The sequence below is a fragment of the Pantherophis guttatus genome, chromosome 2, assembly GCF_059756535.1.
Source record: "Pantherophis guttatus breed Tessera chromosome 2, ASM5975653v1, whole genome shotgun sequence".
NCBI classification, from domain to species: Eukaryota; Metazoa; Chordata; class Lepidosauria; order Squamata; family Colubridae; genus Pantherophis; species Pantherophis guttatus.
The window spans coordinates 240,076,852-240,092,191 of record NC_142064.1 but is presented as its reverse complement, the minus strand read 5'-3'; positions in this window follow the sequence as shown (position 1 = coordinate 240,092,191).

Below are 15,340 nucleotides of genomic sequence, written 5' to 3'. Positions count from 1 at the left end.
AAAATCACTATGTCTATGCTACTATTAAATAAGGAGAAAAAGAGTTCCTAAGGAAGAGAGGGTTTAAACTTCATCCCAAGTAATGCCTGTGGGAGGGAAAATAATTTTCCCTGTGGTAAAATAATTACAATATTTATTTACATTCTCACAGCTAGCACTACCACCAAGCAAGTCTCGTTTTTGAAGTATGTGAGGGGTCCTTGGTGCTCTCTGAGCCTGGTTGTTTTCTTGCAGATGTCTCATTACCCAAAATAGGCAAATCATCAGTGCTAGTAAGGGGTGAGGAAAACAATATTATCGGTGGGGCACTGATGATGTTACCTAGTTTGGTAATGAAATGTCTGCAAGAAAACAACCAAGCTCAGGGAGCGCCAAGGACTCCTCATTTCAACCCTGAGCTACAAATATTCTCCTTTCCCTGAAGTATATGCAGCCATATGCATGAGTTTGTAAAAAAAAAGTAGAATAGCATAGCATAGCATAGCATAGCATAGCATAGCAGAGCAGAGCAGAGCAGAGCATAGCATAGCATAGCATAGAATAGAATAGAATTCTTTATTGGCCAAGCGTGATTGGACACACAAGGAATTTGTCTTGGTGCATATGCTCTCAGTCTACATAGAAGAAAAAATACATTCGTCAAGAATCATAAGGTACAACACTTAATGATAAAAAAGTATGTATGTATATATATAGACATACACACACACATACATATACATTTACGTATACATATCTGTATGTGTGTGTATATTCAATTATAGTAGAATGTGTGGAAAAAAATGTCCAAAGTCTGGTCCACCCATCAGTCATCTTTAATAACATATAATTCTCCTAGAGGACTCCTAAAATATTTCCCATATCTTCTATGCAAAAATCTTATTAACTCACATCATTTTACTAATTATCAAAGGATTTAAATATTTGACCATGATAGATCAGATTAACAGGGGTTTAGGATTTTAAAAGTATTGTGGAATAGAAACTTTTTTTTAAAAAAAGAAAAGAGATGCAGAAAATGAACAGGCTGCATTGGGGTCATTGTGTTATGTCACATATCAAAATTACTTTTTAGAATTGATCCGTGTTGTTTCATCATCCACATAACATTGGTAATTCTTTGAAACAAAAAAATACATGCAAATGGGAAACTGTAAGTTACAAAACTATTTTTTGATATAGACAATGCTCTTTTGAACATTTATATCAGAATATTTGCTCCTTAAATGCAATTATCTTTAGCACATGTCGTCTTTCTACGCTGCCATCTGCTTTCACACACTGCTATCCAAAAGAAAGGCTGGCAATGTGCTACTAAGTGAGTCTAATTTTTTTTTTCATTTGCAGATCTATTTCTGTTTAAAACCCCAAGATCCAACTTTAGACATTTTTAAATACTTGGCAGAAATTGTTGAGGGGAAAAACATTTGTGGAATATAAGTCCTTCTCTCCCTCAACTTTGTGTGACTTAAAGAACCTTACTGAAAAGATTTCCTTGAAATTCTTCAGAATTCTTGCCCAAGCCATAATTTTAAATTCTTTTGCCTTGAGGTATTTATTCATTTGTATTTATAACCCCTGAAAAACGCTGGATGGTATAAAATATCAGAACAAAGAGAAATGCCTAGGTAATAATGGAAAGTTAAATCAAGATAAATATCAAGAACAGAATCAAAATAAAACCTGGGAAAGGTAGTAACAATCAATCATATGGGGTCAAAGACACTAAGAAATAAAACAGATTTAGCCTCCTTATTGAATGGCAGGCAGGTGAGAGCTGCATAAAGTGGGGATTTTTACAGAGAAAGCTTGTTGTTTCTTTCATACTTATGTCCCTTTAAAAGGATCTGAATGGGCAGATTCAAACTCCAAACTCGATTGCAGAAAATATGACTTCAGCAACAGAGTGGTCAATGCCTGGAATGCACTACCTGACTCTGTGATTTCTTCCCCAACCCCCCAAAACTTTAACCTTAAACTGTCTACTGTTGACCTTACCCCATCCCTAAGGGGTATGCATAAGTGCACCAGCATGCCTGCCGTCCCTATCCTAATATTCCTTCTTACTCCTACTCTTTTCATGTATTCAAATTATGTTTATACTTTTACCTGTTATATATGCTAAATAAATAAATAAATAAATAAATAAATAAATAAATAAATAAATAAATAAGATTCAATATGCTAGCACTGTCCCATTTAGAGCTGTAACAGTTAGGCTGTCATTAACAGTTAAAAAGATAAATAAAGCTGAATATGTTTTCAAGTCTGCTCCAGTTGAAAGAGACTCTATAATATATTCCTTCGCAGGTTCTGACTACTTCTGGAGAACTGGTAGCGGAAATTTTGAGTAGTTCAGAGAACCGGTAAATACCATCTCTGAGTGGCCCCGCCCCCATCTATTTTCTGCCTCCCAAGTCCCAGCTGATCGGGAGGAAATGGGGATTTTGCAGTAACCTTCCCCTGGAGTGGGGAGGGAATGGAGATTTTACAGTATCCTTCCCCTGCCATGCCCACCAAGCCACATCCACCAAGCCATTCTACGCCCACCAAGCCACACCCACAGAACCGGTAGTAAACATTTTTGAAACCTACCACTGGTGCAAGGATTAAAGAGTATAACAAACTTACTCCAAAATAAAGATGTGCAATATTCAGATCCAGAGGAGGAACGTTGCTTCATATCTGCCATGAATGCAAAAATCTTATGCGACTGGGTTCAGGAGATGTTAAAGAGATTATCCAATTAATTATATGTCACTGCCTGCTTAATCCCTGTGGAACTCATTTTTTTATGCTTTTGAAACTGTAGCTACCATAAAAGATCAGGAACAGAATCTTTAAGGTGCTTTTGGAAGAAATATCCATCTGGTTTAGTTCCAAGCTGGAAGAAAGGCACTGGAGACAAAATGGAGGCTGGAGGCTGATTGGAAAGAGGGTCCATTTATTGATGAAGCAGAATCACCAAGCACGTGTGATTCTGGGCAGCTGAGCACATGGAGTTGAGAGTGGGTGGCTTTTATATCTTCTCTTGGGCTTTGAGCTTGAGCTTCCTGTTCCTGTGCAAGAACATGTATTCCATTGGCTGTTGTCAGACTCCGATGGGGCCATGTAGGGTCATGTTTGTCTGAGCTAAGTTTGGTTGAAGTTTGCCGGGGGTGATCCAATGTCCTTAGGAGTTTGTGCAATGTAGTGAGCTCTGTGTCTTAGTGGGTTAATCCTATTATGTCCTGAAGGGTCATACCTTAATCCCTTCACCCTGGAGCTGAAGGTGTTTTGTTTTGTAGATAGGCTGGCCCAGTCTTTGTTAATGGGCACAAAATATCTGCTGGGGGCAAGGAGCTGGGGCTCTGAGTTTCTTTAAGATTTTTTATTTCTCTTTTAGGGCAAATATAATATTCTGTCTTCTTTACTATTTCCTAAAATATTTCATTCTTTTAGGAGAGGGATGGGTGCTAACTTTGTACAGTGTCACTAGCCATTATAGGATGTATCCTTAGACTGATCTGAAGTATCCTTGCCCATTTTGGATGCAAACACCTTCACATTTATGTTCAAAAGGAAGAGATCCAGTGGGGCAATGGGGACAAATCAACAAAAGTAGCATTGCACTATCGTGACTCGAGCTCTGCCTGTTTTGTATACTGCATGTGTCATGTCATTGCACATGCAGAGAGCCATAACACAAAACTTCCAGAATGAGGCTTTTTTTTTTGTCATTCTTATGTAGATCCAGATGAACAGAACAGACAAAATTGGAGGAGGAATAGCATTAGATGCAAAGAAAATGCACATGTCTTGAAATCCAGGAATTTAAGCCCAAGGATCCAGTTGAGAACATTAAAGTAAGAATATAAAGGCAAGGAAAAACGAAGGTGTTATTGTGGGAGCATTAGTGATCACCAAGCACCAAGAAAACCAGGATAATGCTCTCCTGAAACAGTTTATGGAATTTTGAGGAGAGGTGTAGAAATAACACCTATTTGATGTCCAAATCCAATAATTCTCCCACAATTCATGACATATTGACCACAAGAGAGTAGTAGGAGTATGGATTGAGGGATAAAGTGCTCCCCCTCTCTCCCCCCCCCCACTCTTTTGTCTAAGTGATTGCTACTCTGAAGTAATTTCCTTCTGCCTCTCTTAACTGGCACACAAGATGGAACATATATTCTTTGAATCTTCTCCTGAAGAATGCAATTAGCCAGGTGACAAGCTTTACTTATTCCTGTCATCCCTCTGACATCTAAATAAATCTTTTTCACTGCCCAAGTTGGACTCCAACTCCCAGGAGCACTTACTCTCACACAAAAACACTTCCGCCTCCAGGCATCTGGACATTTTCAAAAGTCTGGAAAACCAATTCAGCTAACACAAACTCTTCTGGATAAGTTGTTTTGTTTTTCAGAAAGTTGAAGAAGATAACTGATTGGCTCTCCTACGTCTGGCTCTACCTAATAGGGAAGAGTTAATTGGTAAGGTAAAAGCAGCAGATTGTTTCAAGAAGGAGACCACATCAACCTGAAGTTCAAGATATTACAGAAAGAAAAACTAGAGCATATTTCAATGCACACTAGAGTTACAAAGGCCTCCAAAATAAGATACTGGAAAAATGATCGCATAGTATGACAATAAAAAAATTCTCCCTTTTTACAGCCCTGTGATTCCTTAATTCGGGGTAGAGTCAGGACGACTGGATGAAGCTGAGCATTTGCTGGCCAGATGCCCTTCCTGATGCCATGCAGAGTTCACAGGAGAGAGAGGGAGAGGGAGAGGGAGAGGGAGAGGGAGAGGGAGAGGGAGGGAGGGAGGGAGGGAGAGAGAGAGCACGCTTAGGATACTTCTGTGGGTACCCTAGAAGTTTTTGTCTGAGCTAAGAATTAGCTACAAAATGAAAATCGCCCTTACTCTATTGGTCTTTTACAAGGCTATAGAAGATCTGCATTTTCCCCAGGCACTGAGGTCAGGATGTTAGCATGAGAGTTTGAGCTCAGATGTATCTGCTTAGCAGTTTTGTGCTTTTAGTGTGCCTCCAGGGTGTCTTATTTGATGGCAGAGGGTTCAATGGAATTCTTTCTTTTTATCTTTGTTTTGAGGCCAGAGATAGGTGCACAGCCACATGAGTTGGATAAGCAAGTAAATAATTAAATAGGTACAGTCACCAAGGAACTCTACCAGCAAGTTGCTAAATAACTGCACAAGGGAAGATAGAATGGCAGGAGCCAACATTATTTTATTGAGATTTAATTCAGCCAAACCAGCTTGATCTTTTTTTTTTTTTTATAGTGACCTTTATTTGACTATGGGAATGCAGTGAATATTAAGTACCCTGACTTCAGCAAAAAAATTCAGCAAAATCTCCCAGATGACAAAATGTGGCTCTGCTGTGGTACTGTACCATTAGATGAATGCAGGGCTGGTTGAACAATGGTTGTCAATAAATGAACATTAAAAGTTCTACATGAAGCAGTGAAAATTGGAGTGAAATTGGAATATTGCAGGATCCCGTTCTGTTCAACATATTTGTAAACTTATCTAGGTAGAGGTTTGGAAAATATTATTGTCTGATTTCAAGATGGCACAGAGATAGGGGAAATAGCGAACATCCCAGAGGCTGTTTTGAGAGTCAAATTGGCAGAAAGAGGAATGTCAACATAGGTAAAGGAAAAAACCTTAACTGAGTATATCTAAATAGCTATTCTCTCTTTCTCCTTTCTCCTTCCTCTCTTCCTCCTGGAAGGACAGACATGGCATGCAAAACAAAGCATACTGTCTAAAATTAACTTCAGGGGTGTTGAACCCATCGGAGAGTTGTCAAAATGAAAGAATATATGTGCTCCTTACATATTTGCACGTGTCATATATTTCATAATTCGGAGGTGCACAGGTTGACTAACATAAAGATAAAATATATATCTGCAGTGTTTTGCCACTATGATGATGTCTCTAGCTGAATGAATAACAAGTTGCTTCAAGCTGAAAACAGAGCTCTGTCTCTTGAGCAGAACTGGTCTCTTCTGTATGCCGACATTCATTTTTTGGGTGGTAAGACAGGGTTTAAATAGATTCATTCTGACCCTGTGACTGCTCCTTCTCAGTCAACAGCCCCATTTACCGTGATGGCTGAGAATGATGGTAAATATAATAGCAATAGCAATAGCAATACCACGTAGACTTATATACCACTTGACAGTGCTTTACAGCCCTCTCTAAGTGGTATCTACATAGTCAGCATACTGCCCCCAAAAATCTGGGTCCTCATTTTACCCACCTTGGAAGGATGAAAGACTGAGTCAACCTTGAGCCTGGTGAGATTGGATCTGCCAAACTGCTGGCAGCCGGTGATCAGCAGAAGTAGCCTGCAGTACTGCACACTAACCACTGCACCACCGGGGCTCTTGATCAAGTGCAATGGAGGGTGACATCTTAAAAATGGAGCTCTTATGATTATCTTATATCTCTTCATATATCCCCTAAATAGCAATAGCACTTAGACTTATATGCCATTTCATAGTGCTTTACCACCGTCTCTAAGCGATTTGCAATGTTAGCACATTGCCCCCAGCAATCGTCATTTTACCGACCTTGGAAGGATGGAAAGCTGAGTCAACTTTGAGCTGCTTAGGATTGAACTCCTGGAGTGAGCAATGAATTAGCCTGTGATGCTGCATTCTAACCGCTGCACCACCACAGCTCATATTTATCCATAAATCTATCCATAAAGCTTCAGAACCAGGGGTGAAATGCTCCTGGTTCGGACCGGATCGCCTGATCCGGTAGCGATGGCGGCAGGTGGTTCGGAGAACCGGTAGCAAAAATCCCTGCACGTCCCCCCCCCCATGCTCAGCTGAGCTGCACGATCATCAGAGGCTTTTTCTTTTTTTACTTCTAAAAGCATTTTTTCTACAACCTGTTCCAATGAAAAAATGCTTTTAAAAGTAAAAAAAAATCCTCTGATGATCGCGCGGCTCAGCTGGGATCGTCAGCAGCTTTTCAAAGCATTTTTTTCTGCAACCTCTTGGCCGAAGAGATGGTAAAAAAAAATGCTTTGAAAAGTCTCTGACGATCCCAGCTGAGTTGCCTGATTGGCAGAGGCTTTTCAAAGCATTACAAAAAATGCTTTGAAAAGTTAAAAAAAAAAAGTTGGCCACACCCACCCAATCGCCAGGAGCCTGGTTTAGCTCAACAGACAGAAGCACTGTAATTTAACACCAGCTGTCTGCAATTAAAGTAAGATCGAATCTCGCCAGGCTCAAGGTTGACTCAGCCTTCCATCCTTTCTAAGGTAGGTAAATTGAGGACCCAGTTTGTGGGGGCAATAAGCTGACCTTGTATAAATATACAAAAGTATGAAGGCTATTGCTTAACGCATTGTAAGCCACCCTGAGTCTCCGGAGAAGGGCGGCATATAAATCAAATTAAAAAAAAAATCACATTAATCCCCCCCAACCAAGCCACGCCCACAGAACCAGTAGTAACAAATTTTACATTTCACCCCTGTTCAGAACGCCACCTTCAGTATGACTAGTCTTGTTCCAATATTTCTGAGTCTGTATGGAACATTATGTGCTCACAACTTCGTGTTTGTAGACAACCTTCCCAATATCACATTAAATGCATGTCATCTCCTTCCACGGAGCTGCCAAGGTGATGGTCACATCTGCTAAAGCAAACCCCTGTTCCAACAAGATTCTTCTTCCATTCTCCCAATGCAATACCTTAATTAAACGACTGTTCAAATCATTTTGTTATTCATTAAGAACAGCTCATAACAATAACATTAAGAGTGCCAGACTGGTCATAAAAAGGCCTACTGTGGACACTGAAAAATTAGATTGCGAGCTTTTTTATTCACCAACTTTCTTAGCCCCTCTCATTTTGCTCAGCAGTGCTTCTCCATTCATGAGCAAACATTTTTATTGCTGAACCATGATGAGTACAACTTGAAATCTCAATTGATGTCTGCTCATCCCCCCACCCCCCCAAACATCCTTTGAACAGTTACTTCTCATAATAGAAATTGCACACAAGGCAATTTATCCATCAACTGCGGCTGGCATCCAACATGATCATACAACTTTTATGTTGATTATATAAATTATGGGCTAATGAAATGCAGATTGACTCTCCAAATCCAGTTCATTATGGTCAGATTCCAGTAAAGCCCTTGGCAGGAACAGACTGCTGCACATTTTAGGGGACCAATGAATGATAACTATGGAACATCTGATTGTTGGGGATTTGTTGGGTCTTAAATGGGGTGGCTCAGTGGCTAAGACACTGAGCTTGTCGATCAAAAGGTCGGCAGTTCAGCGGTTCGAATCCCTAGTGCCGTGTAACGGGGTAAGCTCCGGTTACTTGTCCCAGATTCTGCCAACCTAGCAGTTCAAAAACACATAAAAATGCAAGTAGAAAAATAGGTACCATCTTTGGTGGGAAGGTAACAGCGTTCCGTGCCCCTTTGGTATTTAGTCATGCTGGCCACATGACCAGGGAGACGTCTTCAGACAGCACTGGCTCTTCGGCTTTGAAACAGAGATGAGCACCACCCCTAAAGTTGGGAACGATAAGCACATATGTGTGCTTATTTACCTTTTAAATGCGGTATATAACCCAGAAAAGAAGAACATAGTTAATATGTTGTGCAAAACAGCTAACAAGTTTATACTGCTAATTACTATAGTATAATATAGGGTGGTAATCAACATTATTGTTCATGCATTCATCTTTTTTGCAAGAAAATTTAGCTCATCTTCTCCCATTTCCAATTCTGTGCCTGTTATACAACTGATATATTTAGGAGGAACTTATTTTAATACTTGGTTATTATTTGAAGCAGTTTTGAGAAGGAGAATCTCAGTTAAGAGAAGTGCATTCTCTGATTCTGTGTAGTACTAATTTGTCTCTGAGAAACAAATTGGTTTAGTGTACTGCTCATCTCGCTTACACATGGGCAGCTGGACATTTGGTTAAAAACAATAATTATGAAACATTAAAACAGTAAATATAACACAATTAATAGTGAATTAGCCAAGGTGGAGGGAGTATGCAATGGGGTGAAGGTGGGATCATCTATTTAATCTAGTAACCTGATCCAGAAGTAGAAGCACGGTGGCTCATACTGTAAGGTTAGAACACTGGGCTGATGATCAGCAGCCTCGTGATTGAGACCCGTTGCTCAGTGGGCAGGGTGACCCACCTGTCACATACTTCAGCTCCTGCTGACCCAGTGGTTTGAAAGCAGCCAACCACAAGTAGATAAATGGGTACCACTTTGGTGGGCAACTTCACAGGGACGTGAAAGGAGTCCTCAACTGGGCATCTCCCAGGGAATGATGATATCACTGGCAAATCCTTTCCCCACAGAAGTACCCCACAGTGATTCCAACACAAAAGTATTGTACCCCACCTAGTATGGCATGCCTCACATCCAGGCCCCAAGACCAACCAGCAGAGTCAGGTTTTTGAGGCTCTTATGGAAAGTCAAGAGGGTGGGGATAGATCTCACCTTGAGGGGTACTGTGTTCCAGAGGGAGGGAACCACAGCAGAAAAGGCTCTTCTCCTGGACCTTGCGAGAGGCAATTCCTAGGCCAATGGGGTCTACAGCATGCCCCTTCTGTTGGTGTAAGTGGGGCAGGCCAATCCCATTTAGGTGAGACAGTTCCTCAGGTAACCTACATTTGTGTCCATCTTAATCCTTGCCTTAACCCTAACCCTAACCCTAACCTGTCAGTGTAGGAATATTCATAGACTGGAATAGATCAGCCAATGAATAGGCATGGCAACTAAGTCAGCCAATGGGGACTTTGGATAGACACGGTAACAGGTCAGCCAATGGGGACTGTTTAGTAACTGAAACTTAAGTAAGAAGTCTGGGCATGGCTTAGCCCTGCAGCTTTAAACTCTGAGTCCGATTCTGTGCTGAGAACTAAACAAGGCTTGCTTGCTCTGAACTCTGAACTGAAACTCATCTCTGTTTTCTCCTCTGCCTGTAAATTCTACCACGTTGGAAGAATCAACGATTGGTATTGTAAAATTTACTTCATCTGTTATTATGTATATAAAGAAGTTTATGAATCCTGCTGAATCAGTTTACCTGTGTGTACTTTCTGGATTTAATTTCTGCAACAAACTCTGATATAACCCTTATTCATTAGTGTCAAGTATTTATTTAGCCTTTGCATTTCTTTTTAACCAAATGGTTGTTATGATATAATATCCAGAATGAATATTCATTCTAATCTGTCTCAACCAACTGAGAAGGAGTTCCATTCTTTCCCTCTCATCCCTTCCATTTTTCCCCCTCCACCATTCAGCCTGAATAAGAGTTTAAGGAAAACTCAGAAGATTGCTTTCTGTTCGGTTACATTTTTGCTGGTCTAGATAAAGTTATCATCCAATTGCTACTTTAGATATTTTTAACAAGGGATCACAGACATTATGTTACTTATAGTACATGCTTAATTTTTTTTCCTCCTAAATTACGTGTTCTGAATACTCTGACTAGAACAAGAAATCGGAGACCAAGAATTTACTGTAGGTTACTTGTCTTAAAGGAAAATAAATGTAAAATATTAGTGGGAGCGAACTGAGCTTAAAAAGAAACCGGGGAGCAACTTATGGCTACAAGCAAAGCTGTGCCCAATTATCCAAATATAAGTGTATTGCTTTCAGTAGGAGTCATCGCTAAATAATTCCACAGCATCAATTATTGCACGGAGAAAGGAAATTCCAGCTGTGATTATTTTTCAGTCTACTGGAGCAACCCAAATGATCCATAGGATGTACAAGTTATTTTATCCAAATGTTGAATTTTCTTCTGGCCAGAGAACCAAGCAAGTAACATTTCATGCTTTTTTTTTTTTTCATATTCCATGCCAGTAGAAGTAGACAGAGCATGGATCTGCAGATTTGGCTGTTTAGAATCATAGACTACTAGATTCAACTACATCCTCTGTGTTATTTTGTTGCCGATGCAGAGGTGTGAAGAAATTGCATGGTTGCTTTCCTGCTGATAAATGTTGTCTTGAGTTCATGCTTAGAACTCCCTGTTCAGGAGACAAATGCATTTCTGAAGGGAAATATAATGTCAGGCCTAAGCCCAAAGACACAAGGTGAAATCCAGCTGAGTCCAGATCTTTATTTGCTTGCATCTAATAGACGGAATCTTGCCTGACTAAATCTATAACCTCCAAACTTAATAGATAAACCCTGGGAGATTCTAGGGTGTGGCTACCCTGAACCTTTTCCTCCCTCCTCCATTCAGTTCTGGGCTGTGCAGTCTCTTGTTTTGGGCCTCTCTCTGGAAATTGCTGCCACCTTCCTGGGAAGCAAAGTGCAATTGCCAAGGTTCCCTCCACTTCTTCTTCAGCTGCACCAGTGGTGGGTTCCTCCCGGTTCGGTCCGGTTCGGCCGAGCCGGTAGCGGTGACGATATGATGTCACTGAACCGGTTCTCCCCCCCGCCCTCCCCCCCACCCCCCCCCACATTATTCTTACCTTTTATTTGGTCCCACCCCCAATCTATTGCCGCCTCCTGAGTCCCAGATGATGACTAGAGGGAAAAAAACTGTTTAAACTCTTGCCGCGGGGCTTCAAAGGGCCGTCCTACAGCTGATCAGTGTTAAAAGCAAACAAATGAGTCAGGACGTAAGTGCGAGGACTGGTCGTAAGTACGAGGACCTTCCAGAAATGACTCTGACCAGCTAGCCACGCCCACCTAGTCACATGACCTCCAAGCCGCACCCACAAAATAAGCCATGCCCACAGAACCGGTAGTAAAAAAATTTAGAACCCACCCCTGAGCTGCACCTTCCATCACAACAGCTGCATGAAATCTTTAACAATTTAACCCTTTCGGTGGCAAAAGAATACCCATGCGTACCCACAAACACATACACACAAGTTGCTCCAGCTCATTAATACATAAAATAGGGGCGGGGGGGGGAGAATAATTTTGTATTTAAAGGCCATCCTTTGGTTCAGGGACTAGATAAAATAAAGGAGGAATCTCACCAGAACATTCTTTTTTTCAGTGGCGACATTGAGTATAAGAATGTAGAAAGGGTTAGAGCACCGGTGTCAAATTTGTGGTATCACGTTGCTGTCACAAAATGTATCACGACGTTTTTCCCTTCAAGGAACTGGGGTGGGCGTGGCCGGCACGTGACGCATCCGGCCTGCAGGCCGCCAGTTTGGGTTAGAGTGAAAGTTGATACGGTGGAGGCTGAAAATAGTTTTGAATCATTTTAAGGTCCTTACTACAATCTTCCTATAAGTTCCTGTATGGTAAGTATTTTTTTGTCTTATTCATCCTGCTTTCTTTACAATCAGATCTCTAGAAGTTCAAATTTGACAGGCAGGTTTTGCCCATCATCTTTTATGTGACAGCCAACATCTCTCTTTAATAGCTGTGTTGCAAAAATAAATTCATTGTTATAGCTTTCTTAGGCCCCGGTCTCCTGTCAGGAACGCTCATTATTTGAAGGCCTATAGAATCTCTACAAAACAAAAAGGAGGTTTTGGGAGTCTCTTCCAATTCCTCTCAGAACACAAATGCCTCATGGAAAAGTGACAGGTGGATTGATAGGTCTATCCTGCATTTTCATCATTTTTATAAAATCCAAAGTAGGTTACCGTTAAATAAAGACTACCAATTAATGGTTTTAAACCAAAAAAAAAAAAAAAAAACTTTCCAAATTTTGAAAGTATTAAATCATTAAATCAATTTAAATGTCTAAAGTATGGAACAAGATTATGAGATCTGAAAAGCTCAGCAGCTGAAACTGCTATCCATCACAACTGAGTGAGTTTTTTGGAGTATAAGATACACTTTTCTCCTCCCTAAAAGAGGGTAAAAATTTGGGTGCGTCTTATACACCGAATGTAGCCCCTAACCATCTTCCCCAGAAAATGGCGTGCATGGAAGTGGCAATAGGCTATGGCAATCCCTGCAGCCTGAAACAGCTGATCTTTGGGAGGCCAATCCAACTGACAATCAACTGTTTGTGCTAATCAGGCTGTGCTGAAGCTGAAGCTGAAATGAGCTGTTTGCTGCAAGGAGGCAAATTGTTGGGAGGCAGAGGCAGATTTTTTCCCTTTGTTTTCCTCCCCAAAAAAGATAGTCTTATAGTCCGGAGCATCTTATACTCCGAAAAATAGGGTAGCTATCTATAGAGAGCACAACTACATAACTATATGGAATCTCTGGAACAAAAGTAAACTGGAGAATGCTGTCAAAAGCTATTATCTAGGTATCAATATGAAGACATATAGATCTGTAAGGTAATCTGTACCTTCAGTAATTTATCTGAGTCTCATTTAGATCTCAGGGACATTCTTCAAAATTAAAATGATTGGTTGGTTCAGCTCTGTGCCATCTTTGAGTCTGGAAGTTGAGTGATAGGAACTGGACTTCTTTTCTTGTGAAGAAGCTTCTGAAGAAGCTACTTGGATAAACTGCAAAACTTTTCGAGCCAACAAAGAGAAGAAGTCCAGATACCATGACTCAACTTCCAGACAACTCTACCTGGATGACTGAGAATCTTCCTAGACATAGTCTTTGGATAACATTGATCAAAGTGAGTCTGGCTGCTAATTTGTGTGCCCACACTTTATTTAGGATTTGCAGGATGGATACCAAAGAATACACGCACCAAAGGGAGATCCAGGAGAGCAACAAACTTTCAATAAAGTTTATTAAGAATTTTTCCTAAAATAAACTCACTGTCAACTTCCGAATGGATCAGGCCTGCCGCAACCCAACTTTCCGTTTCTCAGCTCACCACACATTGGGGAGAGGGGGGAAATTTTAAAATTTTACTCAATAAAACAGTTGTTTGAGAAAGTTGAAGGTCTTGAAGTGCTGCATTGGTTGGGTTCATTAATCAGAACGTTGACATTCACAGAGCCAGAGGGTCCCTCCCTAATCTACCAGATGATCTCAAACATTAAGGATGACTTCTGAAATAAGTCTCACAAAAGGGCTGGTTTCTTTGGGCAATTTTTTTAGCCCTGCAACCTCTCTTTCCCCCCCCTCTACCCCCAGGCTTGCTTAGTTTAGGCACCAGCAAAAGAAGGTTAGATGTTAATGAGGATTAAGTATCTAGCAGGCATATCTCTTTTGCTACAACAAAAGAGAAATAATTATCTGATGGGGTTAGAGCAAAAAGTTTGTTATCTTCCAACTTGCAAGAATAAATAGGAAAAATTAGCTTGTCTAAGCAGCGTCTCTTCCAGGTGTTAATTGAAAAATGTAGGTCAGGCACAGGACAGTAAGTTATGATGGCAGAATACACTGGAAAGCTAGAATGGAGGGATAAGAAACTGCACTAGTTTTCCTTCTGCTAAATAGGTATTTAATGATACCGACTACTGTGGCCACTTTATGATAAGCCCCATAAATTCTCCAAGTACATATTGCCCCTGTCCCAAGTCTAATATGCCAGTCTTCTATAAAAATGTAATTACGCTATAAGGAATTCCCAGTTTCAAGGTTCAGTTAAAAAAAAAAAGAATGTACAGTACGCTTTTATTTATTTGAATGATTGATTTAACCTACTTCAGGACCCTGGCTGATCTCCCACCTCCTTGAGTGGATCTGACCCAGTGGTGGGATTCAAAATTTTTTACTATCAGTTCTATGAGTGTGGCTTGGTGGATGTGGCATGGCTTGGTGGGCGTGGCATGGCCTGGTGGACATGGCAGGGGAAGGATACTGTAAAATCTCCATTCCCTCCCCACTCCAGGGGAAGGTTATTGCAAAATCCCCATTTCCTCCCAATCAGCTGAGACTCAGGAGGCAGAGAATAGATGGGGGCAGGGCCAGTCAGAGGTGATATTTACCGGTTCTCTGAACTACTCAAAATTTCCACTACCGGTTCTCCAGAACTGGTCGGAACCTGCTGAAACTCACCTCTGATCTGATCACTGAGGAAAGAACCACTGCAAAACCATTCCTCTCTCTCCTAGGGCCTAAGAGAGACAGGGATCAATCCCATAAGTGGTGACCTTTCCCTTTGAAAGCAACCCCAGTCCCATCACAGCTTCTTTGACCTATCACAATGAAGGATAAGCCTTGCTCCTTGCCAACAGAATCTACCTCTAATTGATTTGCATTCCAACAATAGGTTGTCAGTCAATCCTTAAGGAAATCAATACTGACTGTTCTTTGGAAGAACAGATACTGAAGCTGAAGCTCAAATGGCCACCTAATGAGAAGAGACGACTCGTTGGAAAAGATCCTGATGTTGGGATCTGAAGACCAAGAGGAGAAGGGGATGGCAGAGGATGAGATGATTAGATAGTGTCATTGATGCAATGAACATGAATCTGAGCAAAT